This window comes from Pantherophis guttatus, chromosome 6 (genome assembly GCF_059756535.1).
Source record: "Pantherophis guttatus breed Tessera chromosome 6, ASM5975653v1, whole genome shotgun sequence".
Taxonomy (NCBI): domain Eukaryota; kingdom Metazoa; phylum Chordata; class Lepidosauria; order Squamata; family Colubridae; genus Pantherophis; species Pantherophis guttatus.
Genome location: NC_142068.1, coordinates 33,681,288 through 33,700,035, shown reverse-complemented (window position 1 = coordinate 33,700,035; position 18,748 = coordinate 33,681,288). Strand labels below are relative to the sequence as shown.

The 18,748-nt window shown below is 42.5% G+C and overlaps 1 long non-coding RNA gene across 1 annotated transcript; it reads left to right on the top strand.

Moving 5' to 3' along the window:
* Positions 1-8,101: 8,101 nt before the first annotated feature.
* Positions 8,102-18,546, top strand: LOC117678822 (uncharacterized). The gene is made up of 3 exons (XR_004595141.2): positions 8,102-8,147; positions 15,940-15,985; positions 18,026-18,546. It is a non-coding gene; the product is annotated as an uncharacterized LOC117678822 (long non-coding RNA).
* The last annotated feature ends 202 nt before the right edge of the window (positions 18,547-18,748 follow it).

Below are 18,748 nucleotides of genomic sequence, written 5' to 3'. Positions count from 1 at the left end.
ACCAAGGAGTAATAAACTAAGGGTTATTTGTTGAATTCTGATTCCCAGAATCCCTCACTATATGTTATCCTGATTAAGGGCATTGGAACTATATAGCCTTGAGCTATTGTCTCAGTCTGATTCTGAGGATGCACAAGATACTTTTTTTCCATACAAAATGACCTTGACCAAATAGCTGTTGTAGGAGAAAAAACAAAAAAACAAAGCTCTTGCCTGTGCTCTATTGATCACCTGGGCTTTGTAGTCCAGATTCATAAACCTCAGAAAAGGAGAACAAATTAGAAATAAATGATTGATAAGTCTGCTCCTGGTCACAGAAAACTCAGTGGTTCTGTGTGAAGGAATGAAGGGCTAACCTTGAGAATATGGAAGGAAAGAGTGATTCATTAAGGAGTTCTTGGTGTGCCTTTTTGTTTACCTGGTCTTACTTGAAAGACTGACACTCAACAATTGCAATGCTTTGTGGGGCACCTATTCAGCATTTTGTGAACCGATAGCATTTAATTCTTTTCAACCAAGAAGTTGTAGGCATATAGTCTTAAATCTCTTTCTCTTTGCAACAGAATTTAAGTGAGCATAGAACATAATCCTACTTATCCTGCAATTTTTCAGCCTACTCGCCAAAGATCTCTATAATATTGACAGTTGAAGTAGAATTAACCCACCAAAACTAAAAAATTGGGAAGCAATTTTGGATACCAATGTTCCAAAAGCTTGTGCTAATACAGTCCTCTTGAACAATCTCACCCTGCATGTATCCGTCTAATATTGGTGGATTTGATGCCAACTGAGTAGAGTTGCCCTCCACTATTTTTTAAAAAAATCTTGCTTAAAGAAGCCTAGTTACATAGCTTCCAATGTCCCATATAAATTACTCTGGCTGAATGTTATCCTTGTTGTGAACGAATGCTTACCAAACACAATTCAGTCCTGAACAAACTTATTTTATTAAAACAGCTGAAAATTAATTAATTCATTTTCAGATTAGTCCAAAACAAATTCTTCATAACCAGTCCTACGACCTTATCACCAACCTTTGATGTCTTTGGCAACCTGCCAAAGGCTTTTCTTGAGAAAAAACCCACAAAGTTCAAGAACTGACAAGAAGCACTGGAATCAACGTTGCTTTTCTACAAAGAACCCAATGGCTCGTTGCTGCTCTTTTAAGCCTTATGGGAATGGCCAATCATCTTCTGGCCTTACTCCTGAGTCATCCTTTTTGCCTCAGTTGCTCTTGCCTTCTGGCAGCTCTTTGCATGCATGCACTAGGAACAGGCTCCTCCTGTTCCTCTGCCTCTCTGCTGTCTGCCTCTGGAGGCTCTGGAGTCCACACATTGCTCCCAGATGGCCCTCGCCCCATCTCTGCCTCCAACGCAGAGCCCTCATCTGGGCCTTCCCCTGACTCCAGGACTGGCCGATTGTCCTCCCCAGCCTCCTCACTGTCTGACTCCACTGCCAGGTCCGCAGGCTGCTGGCGGACCACAACAATCCTGTACCCTCTAAATTTATTTAGCTTGTGTATCATATCCATTTGATTAAAAAATAAAAAGAGATGTTAAACAGCTAATGGTTTCATGTTAACCATCAGGATGCAAAAAGATGCAGTTTTATGAGCTTTACTTATTACTTGGTTCAAGTCAACAATTTTTGACCTGAAGAAGTTGATTAAAAAAAAAGTTTTAATTTGTTATAAAACTGAGTTATTCTTTTTAAAGTGATAAATCAAATGTTATACTTGGTATATCTGGCAGCTTCATCAACTTTCTTAAAAAAATAATTGTAAGGACATCTGTAAAAACTAGCACACTTGTAATGGGATAACCTTTCAGTCTGACAAAATGGGTTGTAGTCTGCAAAAGCTTCCACAGTGAATAATATTTCTAGTACATCCTTCCACTATATAGATGTAAAATACTAAGATTCCCTAGAGATAGAGCTTCTGCCAATGTTGCCTAAAATACTGAGGTTGCTTTTGCTGAAATGTCACTTTCTTAACTATATTTGGATTAAAATGAAAGCTGCTGCCAAGTCTCCTATACGGTTTTCTGGGAAGAGCCATCACTGAATCTTCTGTTTGAAAGGCTTTGCTCTGCTGTCTTGTTTCTGATATAATTTCTCTTCTGTATAATCCTATATAGCAACTTCAAGATTTTATATTATTTTTGGCACTCATCAATAGTTTGAACAAGCATAAAGCAACATGCAATTCTTACCCAAACCCAACCCCCGTCCTCAAAGTCCATAAACAATACCAACAAATTGCAGAGTTTCTAAGCAAAAGAATGGGAAGTTTATTACATAGGGAATAGTTACATTACTATTCATTTATGTAACTGCGTGTAAAATATTGAGTATGTTAAAATTAATTAAATGAACTTTGCTTTGACTTATCCTTCCCTACCTCTTTATCTTACTTGCTCCTATATTTTGGAAGTATGACCCATAAATATGGATATGACTCAGGCCTTTAAACATTGTGTTCCCATGCTACCTTAGGAGAACTTTCTCAGACCAGAGACCAGCACAGAATTACACTGAAGCACAAATTGGCTTATTTGCAGCACTAAAGTCTAAGACAGAACTAAAGAAGACAGGGATTTACCTCACTCCTTTTTAGCATTGATGGTGTTACCTAATTGGCTAAAGAAACATTTGCAAGAAAACAACCAAGGTCAGAGAGCACCAAGCACCTCTCAGTTCAACCCTGAGCCACAAATATTCTCTTCTATGGATATACAGTATACACACGCGAGGCTACAACAGCAAGGTAATTACATGGTTATAGGTAACAGGAAATATTTGATTAGATGTAGCACATTGTGTACCCAAAGGTGGGCTGCTGCCAGTTCACACTGGTTCAGGTGAACTGGTAGTTAAGTTTATGCACAGTTTGCCAAACCAACAAATGCCACCACTGTCTGGCCCCGCCTGCTCCACCCTATCTCACCACGCCCCTTTTGGCCGCTGGCTAGAGTCACACCCATGCCCAGCTACTCTCTGGCTCCTTCCCTCGCTTGCCCAGACCACGTGGCCCAGATAATCTGCGCACTTCCCCCACTTGCCTGCCTTTGCTGCGGCTTACCATGCTGGCCACGCAGCCCAGCTGATATCCATGCTTTGCCCGTTCTGCTTACTGCGGCTGCCCGCAAAGGTAAGGTGCTCGGCCAAAGGACTGCCTCAGGGTGGACACAGCAAGGCTTGGCTGTATTTCGGGCCTGGGTCTCGCCATTGGAGCAGCAGCAAGTCCTGGCACACAATCTACTCCTCAAGCTCCCAATACCCAAACCGGTGAGCTGGAAGAGAGATTCTCTGTCATGCTGGTGAGTACGTATGGACCGAGTGGGTTTTTTGCTTTCACCCCCCACCTCCCCATCGCAATCCAGTGTGGGGCAGTCAGCCGAATGGAGGTGGAAAACCAGGTGTTTCCATGGGCCCTTCTCTTTTCCCGCCCCCCTAGCCTTCTTTTGCCAGCATGTGCCAGCAGGCTCGGCAGGCAGTTGTGATCTTTAGATGAGATTTTATTTTGTCAACCCAAGATGTGGAGGGGAAAGGGGCTCGGAATGGTACATAGGAAATCTTCCTGTCTCTGCAGCATCAGCCGGCCTGCACCTTCCTACCTTGCTATGAGTGATGGCCACACCCACCCAGTCACATGACTGCCCACCCACCCACCCACGCCCACCCACCCAGTCATTAGGGCAGAGAACCAGTTGTTAAAAAATTTGCAGCCCATCACTGTGTGTACTTAATGAGATAACTGAGGCCATTAGAGTGTAACTATGAAACAATGAGTCAGGACTACAAAGGCAATTAGATTTTGAAAGAATAGAGGGACAGTATTTTATGAATATAATTTCTTTCAAGGGTGCAACTTTCTTTTGCTTTCCCAGAACTCTGCTGCCTCCTAGGATCTTTTCCTAGCTTATAAGCTTTCTTTGGTGTTCTAATGTTTTATGACTGAGCTGACAGTTTAGTGCGCCTGGGAAAATGTATTTGTGATGGGGGGCGGTATTGCCTACAGTAATTTGACCTTATTTAGCTGAGTTAGTGCTTTCCTTTCCTTTGGAAGATGTATTTGGGTTAGGGTCCTTTAGTTTGATTCTTCAATGTATAGCACTACAACTTTGAATTAAGTGGGAAATCTATAGATCAAATGAGCAGGGATCACTAGGCTGATAATATCATTATATTTTAATTGCACTGCATTTATTTGCAATAATTTATTTGCATTTATTAGCAACTGCATATAGGAAAATACACTCCAAAACATAACACACAGGAAACATAGATAATTTCCAATAACTTTCCCCCTTCCCCATTGCCAAATCTTGAATTATGTTATTATGGCATAATTCATAATTCTTTATGGTATTTTGGATAGCTTCACTTAGTAAAAGTTTTCCTTCTTGGTTTTTTTTTTTTGAAATATTCAAATGTAGCACCTTTAGTTAACTTACCTGTTCTGTGTTCAACATGTAATCAAATAGATATGCAACCTGTACTATCACATGAATTTTAAAGTAAAAAAATGGCTGCTATGGGATAATCCAGAATTTAAAATCTGATTAGAAAACATCTTATATTGAAGATTTCAACAATATTAGGATTTTTACTTTAGATTAACTGCTAGATGACGATGAAGAGTTTTTATCATATTTTATGTTAAATACCATTTGTCCATTGCCACCCACTGGTGGTATTTAAAACAACAACTTTTACTGCCATTTGGACTGGTGCATTTTCAGCTTCCAAACCCACATGCTAGAAATCACCAGTAAAATTTATGAGGTAAAAACTTTACAATTAATCTTTATTTATAAAATATTTATCCATGCATCAATCTGATATGTAAATTTTAAAAACGGAATTGAAAGTAGATATCCCCTCTTTGTCTAAATGTCAATATCCAAAATTTCAACTGATATTAGATTATGGCTTACTCAAGAAAAAGTATTTTGGATCTACTGGACACCATTGCATTTGTATGGAAAAGGAATGAGTCACTCAGCATATTGTTGGAAATGCAAAGAGAACAATACTGTATTAAAACTTTTTTTCAATGTCTTTTTTTCTAGTAAGAAGTAATTAAATATATTGATTTTGAAACCAAGATTTTATATTTTCAGATGTCCATGTTCTTTTGAACGGTATACATATTATATGGAAAGGGATGACTGGATAACAAAAGAGACTCTCTGCCTTCCTTTATTGCTAAAAGACTAATTTTTCAATATTGGAAATGTAAATTTATGGCCTCAATTACTCAGTGGACTCAATACCTGATGTTACTTTCAAGTTACAAAGAGATGCTTACTAATATAGACTATATATAGACAAGTACAATGAAATATAGCTCTACTGAAACTATTTTTGTAAAATTTCATATAAACATAACCAGTTAGAATGATTAAAATTAAAATCTGCAAACAAATTATTTCCCAATTGCAAGGGAAAGAAAGTGGAACTAGTTGAGAAATATACATTAATTTCTGAACAAAAACATGCAATTCTGCATAGTTTATAAAGCCTGCTTTCAAAATGTACACAGCACACTGCTATTCTTAAACTAGTATTAATGTAAAGTTTTTGATATTTTTTGCATGTTATGAAAACAATTAGAATATTATTTTCTGCTCAAGTTCTAATCAAGGAAATACAAAGGAGAAAATTGCATCCCCATCAACACTGGCAAGGCAAGCTTTTATATATAAATAGGGAGCAAACCCACACTGTAATGTACAGTAATGATGTCACCTAGTTTAGTAATGAAATGTCTGCAACAAATAATAAGCTCAGTGATCACCAAGAATCCCACAATAAATATGTTTCTCCAGTTTCTTTGCTGAAGACGTAACAACATATGTTTCTTAAATAACAATAGACCAATAATGAAAAAAAAAAATACACAAAAGCGGCTGCTCTCGAAATACACATCTACAGACACTAAATTAAGTACCAGGTAATAAATATGTTAAATATAGGTTTGTATAAGCTCATTACTAGCAAAGTTCTATTTTTTAAAAATAGATTTTAGTTTCTGGAATAAAAGAACACATTGAATGATGATGTGCCATCAAGTCATTTTGGCCTCCTAATGTCCAGATTTCCTCCATGACAATCTATTCTAACCATAGTCATCTTCTTCTCTTGATATATGTTTTGCATATAGGTTGAATAAATAAAGGGAGAGTACACTGCCTTGTCACAGTCCTTTGCCAATCTGTAGCTGGTCAATTTCATCAGGTTCTGTCTGTAGTTGGCTTCCTGACCTGTATGTAAGTTTCTCATGAGGATAATGAGCTGTTCTGGGATTCTCATTTTTCTGAGCATTCACCACAGCTTGACACGATTGACACAATCGAAGACCTTTCTATAATTGATGAAGCACATAGTGCTTCTTTTGGGTATTCTTTGGCCTTTTCAACTACCCAGCATGCATCAACAATAATGTCTATGTTCCTTGGCCTTTTCTAAAGCCATCTCAAACATCTGGCATTTATTTTCCCATGCAGGGCTTTAATCCACATTGGAGAACCCTAAGCATGATTTTGCTAGTATATGAATTTAAGGATAGTATACAATAGTTTATACACTCTCTTAAGTCTCCATTTGGAATGTAGATTGACCTCTTCCACATTTGGCCACTGTGCTATTCTCCAGATTTGCTGGCATAGCTCTGGTAGAACCTTGATGAATTCTTCTTCTGTTGCTTGCCATTTATCAGTAAGTATTCTATCATTTCCTGTAGCCTTTCATTTCCTGTATAACAGCATCATCAACTAGATAGCCCAAAGGCTTTAATCTAGTCAAATCATAATAATATGAATATCAAATTATGTAGTATTAAAAAAAGATTTTCAGCAATTTCTCAGTAACGTTATGTGCCACCCAATCTGAGGGTGACACCACCATCTGGCACTATATCATCAATCATTTCATATTTCCTATCCATGAGGTTTTCTTGATAAAAAAAATTACAGGAGTGATTTACCATTGTCTTCCTCCAGACAGTATGAATTGATACCTTTGCTATCGTCACTAAAGTTATTATTTGCCTCTAGCATCTTCCTATGTCACATACTATACTGCATGTGTGTAGTGAAATTCTCATGAAATAAACAATAGAGATAGGAGAAATGCTATATTTTGGTAACATGAAATTTGTTTCACACATATTTTCAGTTGTTTTGAAAATGTTTTAAACTGCAGCAAGAATTTCACCAACATTCATAGCAATTTTGCTGCAAGGTAGGAAAAAAAACATCAGGAAAATAATATCCCATATTCCTGCTTTCAGTATGTGAAATTAAATATATTTAATTTAGAAATGAAGTAAGAGTTTTGCTTGATATCCTGAGATAACCCTTCTCATGGTAACTGATGAACTTGAAAGATTCAAATGTGATTGTAAATAAAGCTAGTATAGATACCACAATGTTAACAGAATATGGCAGTCCTAAAGATATTAGGTGGCTCAGTGGCTAAGATGTTGAGCTTGTCGATCGAAAGGTCGGCAGTTCAGTGGTTCGAATCTCTAGTGCTGCGTAATGGGGTGTGGTCCCATTACTTGTCCCAGCTTCTGCCAACCTAGCAGTTCGAAAGTAAAAAAAATGCAAGTAGAAAAATAGAGACCACCTTTGGTAGGAAGGTAACAGTGTTCCATGTGCCTTTGGCATTTAGTCATGCTGGCTACATGACCATGGAGCCGTCTTCAGACAGCGCTGGCTCTTCGACTTTGAAACAGAGATGAGCACCACCCCCTAGAGTCAGGAATGACTAGCACATATGTACGAGGGGAACCTTTACCTTTTAAAGATATTATATGTGCTTGTGTAAGATTAAATAATATGAGAGGAAGAAGAAAAAAGAACACTTAGTAGTAATCTACAAAATTGACAAAATTATTTCATACTGCCTCTAGCTGTCAATCTCTGCTGCTGATACCAAATTATAAAAGGTTTTACTGTCATTTATGGCAACTACAATAATATTGACTGTATAGAAAAACATTATGACTGAAGCTACAATCTAAAAGCACTGTTACACTACAAAATATGCTCCTATCTGTTAAGAAATGTTGATCTGTCTCTCCCCCTTTTTAGAATCCTACCCTGAAGAAAGACAAGATTAGTAAGAGACAAAAAAAGGTAAGGGATGGAGCTGAATCTTCCCTACTGCTAAGCCTCCTTTGCATTCACCATGCCAGTTCAAACCAGTTCTGTTGGTAGGAGACTCTTGCTGCTGCTTTCATCACTATGGCAACCTGCACCGGAAACAGGGATGACACTTGTAGATTTTTTTGGACATTCTTCTCCTGGGCATTGAGGTTTTAATCTGAATCACGTTTAAGAAGATACACGCCGTGTCCATTTGGCTGTGGTTTGCTAGCAGGGTTAAGCAGTAATATCTTAAATCACTTTTCCTTTGTGTGAGCTGTTTTTCTTTTCTAAAGGTGGAGTTTGAATTCAAATGTCATATTACTTATAGTTTGGCAAACATTCAGAAAGACTGAGAAAACATCAATTAAAAATGGCAGTGTATTTCTAAAATGATCGAAAGCTAGGGGCCAGGCTAATTTGTTTTATTCTAGCATCCAAGCCACACCCTGGGAGATACAGATTACATGGGTACATTTGCATTAGCAGTCCTATTTTTTGGTAACATTATGGATGATTCTAGGTCTATTTTTAGGAAACACCAGGGGGAAAAGCTTGTATTCTTCAAAAACTGCTGGAAACATTAAAAGCTTTTAAAATGATAAAAGAGAGAAAATGAATTACTTAGCTATCTCATAAATGTTAGTGACCTATCACTATCCCATATCTGATCTGGCAGACAAATGGTGCAGATTTACTTGGCCAGCTCATCCCTATTGCTCTGCTGCAATATTAACCATATACATGCTTTTGGATTTTGTTAAGTATGTGAAGACGACACTGAGGCCAGGATGCTGAACAGATAACTTTTATTAACAGTATTAACAAGCATAACAGAACGAACTCGCCCGCCTGACAGCTGCTTAAATACCCAAGCTGTCAGACGGTCTGACCAATCCTGAAACAGGCAGCATCCCGCTGAAACAGTTGCTGTGCGCCTCCACCAATCCGAGCCCACTGATGACGGAGCCGGCGCGGGGCGTGTTTACCCAGGAGGATTCAACACCCCTTTCCCCCCGGATAGAGCACTCGTAATCTGCCAGGTAAGTAGGACGACGACGAAGCCTCCCAGATCTCCGTAGCCCGGGGTTAGGTGGAGACGAAGGTGCAAGTTCAGCCTGGGGACTCTCAGCTGGCTCAACGACCACCGCACCGGGAGGACCACCTACAGTGGCAAACTCTGGGAATTCTGGCAAGTTTTCCGGAGGGAGTGTCACCGTCGGAAGCGGGTCGTTGGAGACCGGCGGGGCCAGATGTGCCTCCGGAACTGCTGTAAGCGTCGGCGAACACGGGGCAACTTGCAGTGGTTGAGGCTCCACAACATCGGCCCAACGACGCCTTAATTGGTTGATATGTCGCCGCCACACTCGGCCATCAGCCAACAGGACCCTATAAGAATAGGGCCCGGTTAGTTCTATGATTCGCCCCGGGAGCCACCTGACTGTGGAGTCAAAATTCATGGCGAAGACTAGATCACCCACAGCGAATAAACGAGCCTGACCTTGGCCCCCCGTGTATGACTCTTTTGTATAACTCGGATGTAGGCGATCCAGAGTGATGCGGAGTCGCCGTCCCATCAACAACTCGGCGGGGCTGTGCTTGGTAGAGGCAGTCGGAGTTGTGTGTTGTGCCAACAGGTATTGGTATACTCTCTGGTGCCAATTTGCGGGCCCTAGACGACGTAATGCCTCCTTGGCGGACCTCACGGCCCTCTCCGCCAATCCGTTCGCCGCCGGATGGCAGGGGGCCGTACGGGCATGGCGAATGCCCCACTTAGCAAGAAATAACTGGAAGGGTGCAGACGTGAACTGCGGGCCGTTGTCAGTCACTATGGTATCAGGCAAACCGTGAGTGGCAAAGAGACCTTCTAAAACCCTCGTGACAGCGTCCGTGGTAGTGGACGACAAGATGGTAAGGTCCACCCACTTGGAGTACGCATCAACCGTGACCAGGAAGGTGCGGCCAAAAAAGGGGCCCGCAAGATCCAGGTGCAGTCTCGTCCAGGGACCCCTGGGTGTTTCCCATTCCTGGACCGGGGCCTCGGGGGGGGCGGGCCGTGATTGTTGACATTGGGGGCAACGGGCCACCCACCCCTCTATGTCTCGATCGATCCCTGGCCACCAAACATAACTACGGCCTAGACCCTTCATCCGTACGATGCCCGGGTGGGCCTCGTGGAGGCAGGCTAATACTTGAGGTCGTAGCTCGGGGGGGACAACTACCCTGTTTCCCCAGAGGAGGCACCCAGACAACACGGACAACTCGTGCCGTCTGTGCATATAGGGCAAGAATTCGGCTGCCGGACTAGCCGAAGGCCAGCCCCTGCGCACCCAGTCAAGTACACGGGAAAGAGTGGGGTCAACAGCCGACTGGGATCGAATGTCGGCTGCGGTTACTAAGGGAGACATCTCGTCCACCAGGAGGACGGACGTAGTCGGGGCAGGGTCCTGGACAACTAAAGGAAGGGGACAACGGCTAAGGGCATCAGCATGCCCAATCGCTTTTCCTGGTCTGTATTGTAACTCATAAGAATACGCAGACAAAAACTCCACCCACCGCAACATGCGCGGCGAGAGGACAAGAGGGGTTTGACGGTCAGCTGCCAATAAACCCAATAACGGTTTATGGTCGGTTACCAGGTAAAAAAAACGACCATAAAGGTAATCATGAAACCGTTTGATCCCCGCGACGGCAGCTAAAGCCTCCCGGTCAATCTGACTATAATTACGCTCCGCGGGTGACAAAGTGCGGGAATAGTAGGCAATGGGGGCTTCCGCCCCATTGGGCAATAGGTGACTCAAGACAGCCCCCACCCCATACGGAGAAGCGTCACAGGTCAGAGTTAGGGGCAGACCTGCATCATATTGGACCAAAACGGCATCAGACGTGAGAACGTCCTTAACGGCGGTGAACGAGGCAGCCGCCTTACTATCCCAACACCAGGGGGATTTAACGTCCAATAGACGATGGAGGGGCTCTGCGAGGGAGGCCTTGTGCGGTAAAAACACCGCGTAAAAGTTAAGTAGGCCCAGGAAAGCCTGCAGCTCGGCCCGATTAGTGGGAGCGGGGGCATCCTTGATAGCTTTGATCTTGGATGGAGCGGGGCGGATTCCAGCAGAATCAATCAAGAAACCCAAAAATTCCACTTGGGGAACCGCCATCCGACACTTATCAGCCCTAAGTTTCAACCCCGCTGCTCTGAAACGAGTGAGGACATCCCTAATCTTTGAGACGAGGTCGTCCTGATCCGCAGCTGCGATCAGGATGTCGTCAAAGTAGGGCACGACTCCATGTAGCCCATGGAGCAATCGCTCCATCAAGCTCTGAAAAATACCCGGGGCAACACTGACCCCGAATTGCAGACGGGTACACTTAAACGCTCCCCTATGTGTCACTATCGTTTGGGCCAGAGCAGTGTCCTCGTCCACGGGGAGCTGCTGATAAGCTTGGGCCAGATCAAGCTTCGCAAAGACCTTACCCTGGCCTAGTGAATGGAGTAAGTGCTGAACCACAGGGACGGGGTAATGGTTAGCCTGCAACGCCCTGTTAAGTGTCGCCTTGTAGTCAGCGCAGATCCTAAGGGATCCGTCTGACTTCAAGGGGATAACTATGGTGGTCTCCCACTTTGAGTGTTCCACCGGTACAAGGATCCCCTGCGCTATCAATTTGTCCAGTTCCCGGTCCACCCTGGCCCGCAGTGCAAGAGGCACCCTTCGAGGTTTCAGTCGCCTAGGGGCCACTTGGGGGTCCAGATTAAAAGAAATGGGAAGCCCTGTATATTTACCAAGTTGGCCATCGAATACATCTGCGAACTCGCGAGTCAGTTCAGTGGAGATGTCATAGCTGGTAGAGTGAACTCCGGAGACGCTCAGGTGTAAAGCATCAAACCAGTCTAATCCCAATAGACTGGGAAGGCGGTCTCGTACGACGATCAGAGGCAGGCGACCTGAAAAAGAGCCATAAACAACACGGAACGAGCCACAACCTAACGTGGGAATGTGCTTCCCTTGATAATCTTTAAGTTTAATCGAGCAGGCTTTAAGATGCCGTTGGGAGAAGTTAGGGAGCAATGCCTTAAGGGTGGGCCATGCAATAATAGAACGGGAAGAGCCCGTGTCCAGCTCCATACGACATGGAAAACCTTCCAGCTGGACCGTGAGATGGATCTTGCTGGCCATCCCCTGTGAAGAGGCGTGGTTGACCCCCACAGCGTCGACTTCTGCATCCCGATCCTCTTCCACACGATTACCCCGGCGCTCGAATCGCTTGGACTTAAGGTGTTTGGAAACAGGCTCCCCCGCGTCATCAGGGAGGGGAAAAGCAGCCCGGCAGACCCTGGAAAGGTGACCACGTTTGCCGCACCGGCGGCAAACGGCAGACTTGAAGCGGCACTCCGCCCGGTTATGCTGCCCCCCACAACCCAGGCATCCGCTCTGAGGAGATTTGCCTGCGGGAGGCGCTCGTTGCTTACGGCCAGACTTGAGGCGGCACACCTCCCCCTCAGGCTCCGAAGCATCATCCATGTCAGAGCCCTCATAGTGGACGGACTGCGAAGTAGCAGGCAGAGTCCCCATCCCTCCAGCCTGCGCACGCTGAATGTCGGCAGAAGACTGGGCGGACATCTCCGACGCTCTGGCCTCATCCATTGCAATAGGGAGGGTTAAATCTGAGCGAGCCAAAAGTCTCCGTTGCAGCTTTAAATCACGCACCCCGCAGACCAGTTGATCCAGGAGCATATCATCGAGCTCCCTAAATTCACAGTGGAGAGCTGCCGTGCGCAGGGAAGCCATATATGCGTTAACAGACTCCCCTGCCTTTTGAGATCGTTGGTAAAAAGCGTGCCGCCGGGCTATTTTAGAGGGGGTGGGAGCGTAGTGCTGTTTAAGTTTGCCCAATAGTGTCTCCCAGGGTACGGTGAATACTGGTTGCGGCGCGGCCAGGGCCCTGGCGGTGGCAAAGATCTCACGCCCACAGGAGCTTAAAAAGTACCCTCTCTTCCTGGCCGGAGGAAGATCGGCCAGGTCGTTTGCATGTAAGAAGCATTCAAACCGTTCAATATATTCGTCCCACGTCTCTGTAGCAGCCTCGAACGGCGTGAAAGTGGGGAGAGGGACAGCCATCGCGGTATTAACAACCACCGTGACGCGCCTCAGCTGGCCTCAGTTCCGGCGAGGGTTCTTTAGATCAATCCCACCCTTCGTCGCCAGTTGTTAAGTATGTGAAGACGACACTGAGGCCAGGATGCTGAACAGATAACTTTTATTAACAGTATTAACAAGCATAACAGAACGAACTCGCCCGCCTGACAGCTGCTTAAATACCCAAGCTGTCAGACGGTCTGACCAATCCTGAAACAGGCAGCATCCCGCTGAAACAGTTGCTGTGCGCCTCCACCAATCCGAGCCCACTGATGACGGAGCCGGCGCGGGGCGTGTTTACCCAGGAGGATTCAACAGATTTTACCCAATCATACTTGCTTTATAGCAGATATAATATAAATAAATAGAATATAGAATAGAATAAAGATTTTTGAAAGTTATAGTTCAAAATACTTGATATTTTTGATAAACTTGAATATTTATATTATCTTTTTTATATTTGTGAATACTGTAATTACTGTTGTGATCATGGTATACCTAGCATGATTCATGATTTTTTCCTCTATTTTTTGTAATACTGTTTAAAGCAGCTTCTTGCTAGAAATGAGAGTGTTATAGAATTTAATTCTGCTTTTCCTAATTAGACAAGTATCTAGTAGTCAAACTTCAGGTTATACCACCTGTAGAAGTAATTATCTTTTGATTCATGGACCTTAAGAATATTTACCTTTTCATTCCACTATATTTAAAAGATATAATTAATGGAATAAAGTCCAGTGGGCTGTAAATCAGGGCAGAGGCAGAGAGAGAAGGAGAAGGGCAACATAGCTAAGAATAAAAGAGATGGAAACTGAGAAGAGTTTGCCAAATATAAGTGGTAATTTTAACATTTGGTTGCAAAGATACTGTTTAGCTTAGGTTTCTTCTCTGCAGTAAGCAAAGAGGATGGACAGCTTTGAGAGACATCGTTGGCAAGGTTTCAACCAGCCAACAATGGAGAGAGAGAGAGAGATTATTGCTCTCACCAGTGAAGGAAATGCCCCATTGATTGATCATAGGGGAGAGCAACCAAGGAGAAAAATGGGCAGGATCAGATAAGACTAGATGGATAAGGCTAGGTGGAGGAAATGGGAAGATCAAGCAAGGTATTCAGCATCTGAGAATGAAAAAAATGTTACAGATATTATCAGACCCAGATGTGACTTTTGGAGCATCTTGCCAATTAAATGGGGAAAATTAATCTGTGTATTAAATTCTATGTCCTTCAAAAGAACTGTGTCTTTAAGATTGGTTAATCTTCAGTGAATGGAGAGAGCCAAAGCAGTTTGGCAAGGTGTGTGTGTGTGTGTGTGTGTGTGTGTGTGTGTGTGTGTGAGAGAGAGAGAGAGAGAGAGAGAGAGAGAGAGAGAGAGAGAGAGAGAGAGAGAGAGAGAGAGAGAGAGAGAGAGAGAGAGAGAGAGAGAGAGAGAAGCTTAGAATATGAATTTGTATGAGTGTGCAATAAAAAGAGAATTGCAATTGGTTAGCAATCTCTGTTGAGCTGACTTTCATAAGGCGGGACTTGAACTCATAGTATTCTGCTTTCTAGTCTGGTGCCTTAATCACTAGACCAAACTGGGAGTCCCAGAAGTTGTCAGAGGTGGCCTCAGCACCCATATGGGAAAGAAACAGATTTGTGATTCTTTAAATTAAGGGGCTGAACTTGTGTCTCAGGTAATGTACAGTTCCCAAATTTTGGCGGTGTTTCCAAGAATCTTCCTGAACTTCTCACTGGAATAAAAATTTAATGCAATGTAAGTGAAAGTTATTAAATGTATGACAAATAATGTCAATTGTAATAAAGGTTGAATAGAAGTGCTTCATGATCCTTGTCTGAAATAGGTTTATTTTTTCCAGACCCTCTCAAAATGTTTTCAGTTCAGATGATTTACTTTTGGAAACCACAGGATTGCTCTTGGAATGGTAGTGTCTGGGAGGCTATTCCCTCATGGTCCAGAGGGAAAAGAAATATTCTGGAGTTCTCAAGAACATTTAGTTTCCAATCATCAAATGTTACACATCCCTAAATGAATGTATCTTTTGTGGGTCCCTTTTTACTTCTTTATCCTGACTCTATTTTATTATTGACAGTTGGTTGTTTTATAGCTCAAGCATATTCCTCTGACAACAATTCTGTACTGTTTAAATACAGGCTATGGAAGACTGACTGCTTGCAAGGAGAACATTAGGGAAATCATGAAGACACGCAAGTGTTCTCCATAGATTCTGATTATTACAAAATCAATCTCCCCATCTATCTGCAAATTTATGTACTTTCCTTCATAACTACCAATTTGGGGAAGGATATTCTAGAGCAGCAGCCTCCAACCTTTTGGGCCCCAGGGACCAGTTCCATGGAAAGAGGTTTTTCCATGGACCGGAAGGGGTGTAGTTTTGTGTGCTGCCTGCATTCCTCGGATGGGGCTTTGCTTGTTTGCGTGGCCCGGTTTCTGCCATGCCGTGGACCAGTGTCGGTCCACAGACCGGGGCTTGGGGACCCCTGTTCTAATGGGCTAGTGTTCTTGGTTCAGAAGTAAAGAAAAAAAGAAACTGAATCATTATTTCATTGGTTGGACGCATAGCAAAGTTATAGATCTGTTTAAAATATTTTGGATGAGTAATTTTGATTTATTTTTTCCTTGTAGTCAACAGCAGTAGCAACAACAGACTGAGACCATCTCCATTAATACAGTAAGTACTCAGTTCTCACAAATGTTCAAGTTACTGTTTTTGCAAAGAATCTTGCAATATTACAGTAAGTCTGACACAAAACGATGTGTCAGCTAGATAGTTTAATCATGTTAAAATTAAAAACATTAAAACATTAACCCTGGTATCCGCAAAACAAGATACACAAGTGCTCTTGGTGCTCTTTTGAAAATGAGACTCTTTTATCAAAATTGAATTGTCCAGAGGATGTTACTCATTCCTGAATTCTGCTGGATTTGTGAAAACACCATTAAAAAAAACCATCAGTCTACTTGTCTTCAGTAATGAGCAAGCATATTTTGCACTTGCCCAATTGATCACTTTTAGCTTCTTTAAGTAGGTGTGGTTAATCTAACCAGGAAATTACTAGGGCAATAAAGTATATTGTTATATCTGCTGCTGAATTTTGAAATTTATGACTTGTAACAAACTAGAGTTTGTAACTGCTTTTGGATCTAATTATTGGTAATCACTAAACACTATTTGAAAAATGCTAGCTTAATTTTGTGTATTAATGTATTTGTGAGTATTTTAATGATAAGATTCAATATACTTCTATATAACATTGTTTCTACTCCACAGTACTTTTCACATAGAGTTATTATTATCTGTTATTCCTTCCCATTTCCTTCCTTCTCTTGGAGCCTAGGAATATGATCCATTCTATTTTCAAATTGAGAAGACAATCAATTGGGCTATGAAATGGAATGGAGAAACTATAATTATCCCTTGGTACTTTAATTTGGAAAACATAACATCTAGTTAAAACTGAATCTGTATGAAAACTTCCTAGCAAGCAGAACATGCAACATAATCAAACTATTGTGATAATGGCAATGACAGAAGATGAAAGGATGTTCATCACGGCAGGAGAAAAATCCTCATAAAGGTTAACATTGACCTGTCTATACAGGTCAATGAACAAGGGGCTTTCCCAGTGCCACCCCAAGGGCATATGGCTTCCCAAGGCCATATTAACTATGACATAACTTCCTACCAATACAAGGATTTGCATTTTTAGAATGACTTGGAAGGAGGGTCACCACTGATCCTCTAGGTTTTGGCATCCTAGGCCAGCCTTTAGCCTAAAGCTTGCCTTCTTGTGTCTCCAGATAATAAAATTAAAGCATCAGCCTAGAACAGTGATGGCTAACCTTTTTGCCATGGTGTGCCAGGAGTGAGGGGGGGTTGTTGTGCACGTGCGTGCCCACACCCCTAATTCTATGTGCCCTGCTCCTGCACATGCGCGTGTGATGTCCCCATAGGACCGGAAGTTGGCAAATGGGCCATTTTTGGCCTCTAGAGAGCCTCCAGGGAATGGGGAAGGCCCTTTTTGCCCTTCCCAGACTCCTAGAAAGGCTCTGGACGCTGGGGACAGCAAAAAATGGGATTTCCGGTCCCACCAGAAGTTGGCAAATGGGCCATTTTTGGTCTCCAGAAGGCCTCCGTGGGTGGGGAAGGCTGTTTTTGCCCTCCCCAGACTCCTAGAAAGGCTCTGGAGGCTGGGAAGAGCAAAAAACAGGCCTTGCCCACCCTCCCAGGACCTTCGGAGGCAGGAAGCCTGTTTCCCTACTTCTAGTGGGCCCAGAGGGCCAGAAAATCAGCTGGCCAACACGTGCCCACTGATATGGCTACGCATGCCACCTGTGGCACATGTGCCATAGGTTCGCCATCACGGGTCTAGAGCCTAGAGCCTAGAGCCTGGTTTGCTTGTCAAGATGTTTGATTAAAATGTGAGTCAATGCTCTTCTACTCATAATATATTTGGTCTTGCTACTGCTGAAGTCAAAGCTACAGAGGATTGCATATTCATATGGTTAAACTCATGGAAACTACTTTTTTGCCCTCTGAAATTCTTCATTTTGGCTCCAGTAGGCTTTATTTCTGAAAGCATATTACTATTTTAAAACTGTGTTTTTGAACACAGTTTGGTGTCAGTGTTGGTAGCTAAGCAAAGGTTTGTAAATAGAATGCCACATATACATGATTTTCAACATTAACGTTTCACCATTGATATTTCAGCCATTTACTTACTTTCTCCTGATAACACCATGAGTTCTAAACCTGCCTTATGCATGAAGCCAGCTGGGTGATCTTGGGCCAGTCAATTTCTCTTCAGCCTTACAAAGGAGGCAATGGCAAAGCACTTCTGGAAAACCAAGAAAAAGGCAGGCTCTTGTCTAGACTCCTAGAATTGGACATGAACACAAAAATGACTGACTGAATGACTGATTGACTGACTCGATGTGTATGTGTGCATAGTGAGTATTCTTTATATTAATAGTTTATACTTAAGGACAGTTGGTATTTCTCTCTAGGGCTCGCTGACGCATGCATTGTGAAGTGTATGTTTTGTAGGATATTTTCAAATTAGCAAATCATTCAGTCTCTCCAAATATTATTGCTATACAGAAGGCAAACAATGTGACCAGCCTCCAGTAGCTTCTAATAATAGAGATGATACATTTTCTAACATCAGAATGGTAATATTTGGGTAGATGGTGCAGTAAATTTTATATGCTATAATAAAAAAATGACATGCCTGGGTTTGTTTGTTTGTTTGTTTGTTCGTTCATTCATTCATTCATTCATTCATTCATTCATTCATTCATTCATTCTACAAGGCTAAATGGTAAAGTCATCTCCTATTATTGATAACAGTAATATTTAACAGATATTATTTATACAGTAATTTTACTATTTAAGGACCAGAACATTTCTTTTCTAAAAGTCTTCCATTACAAA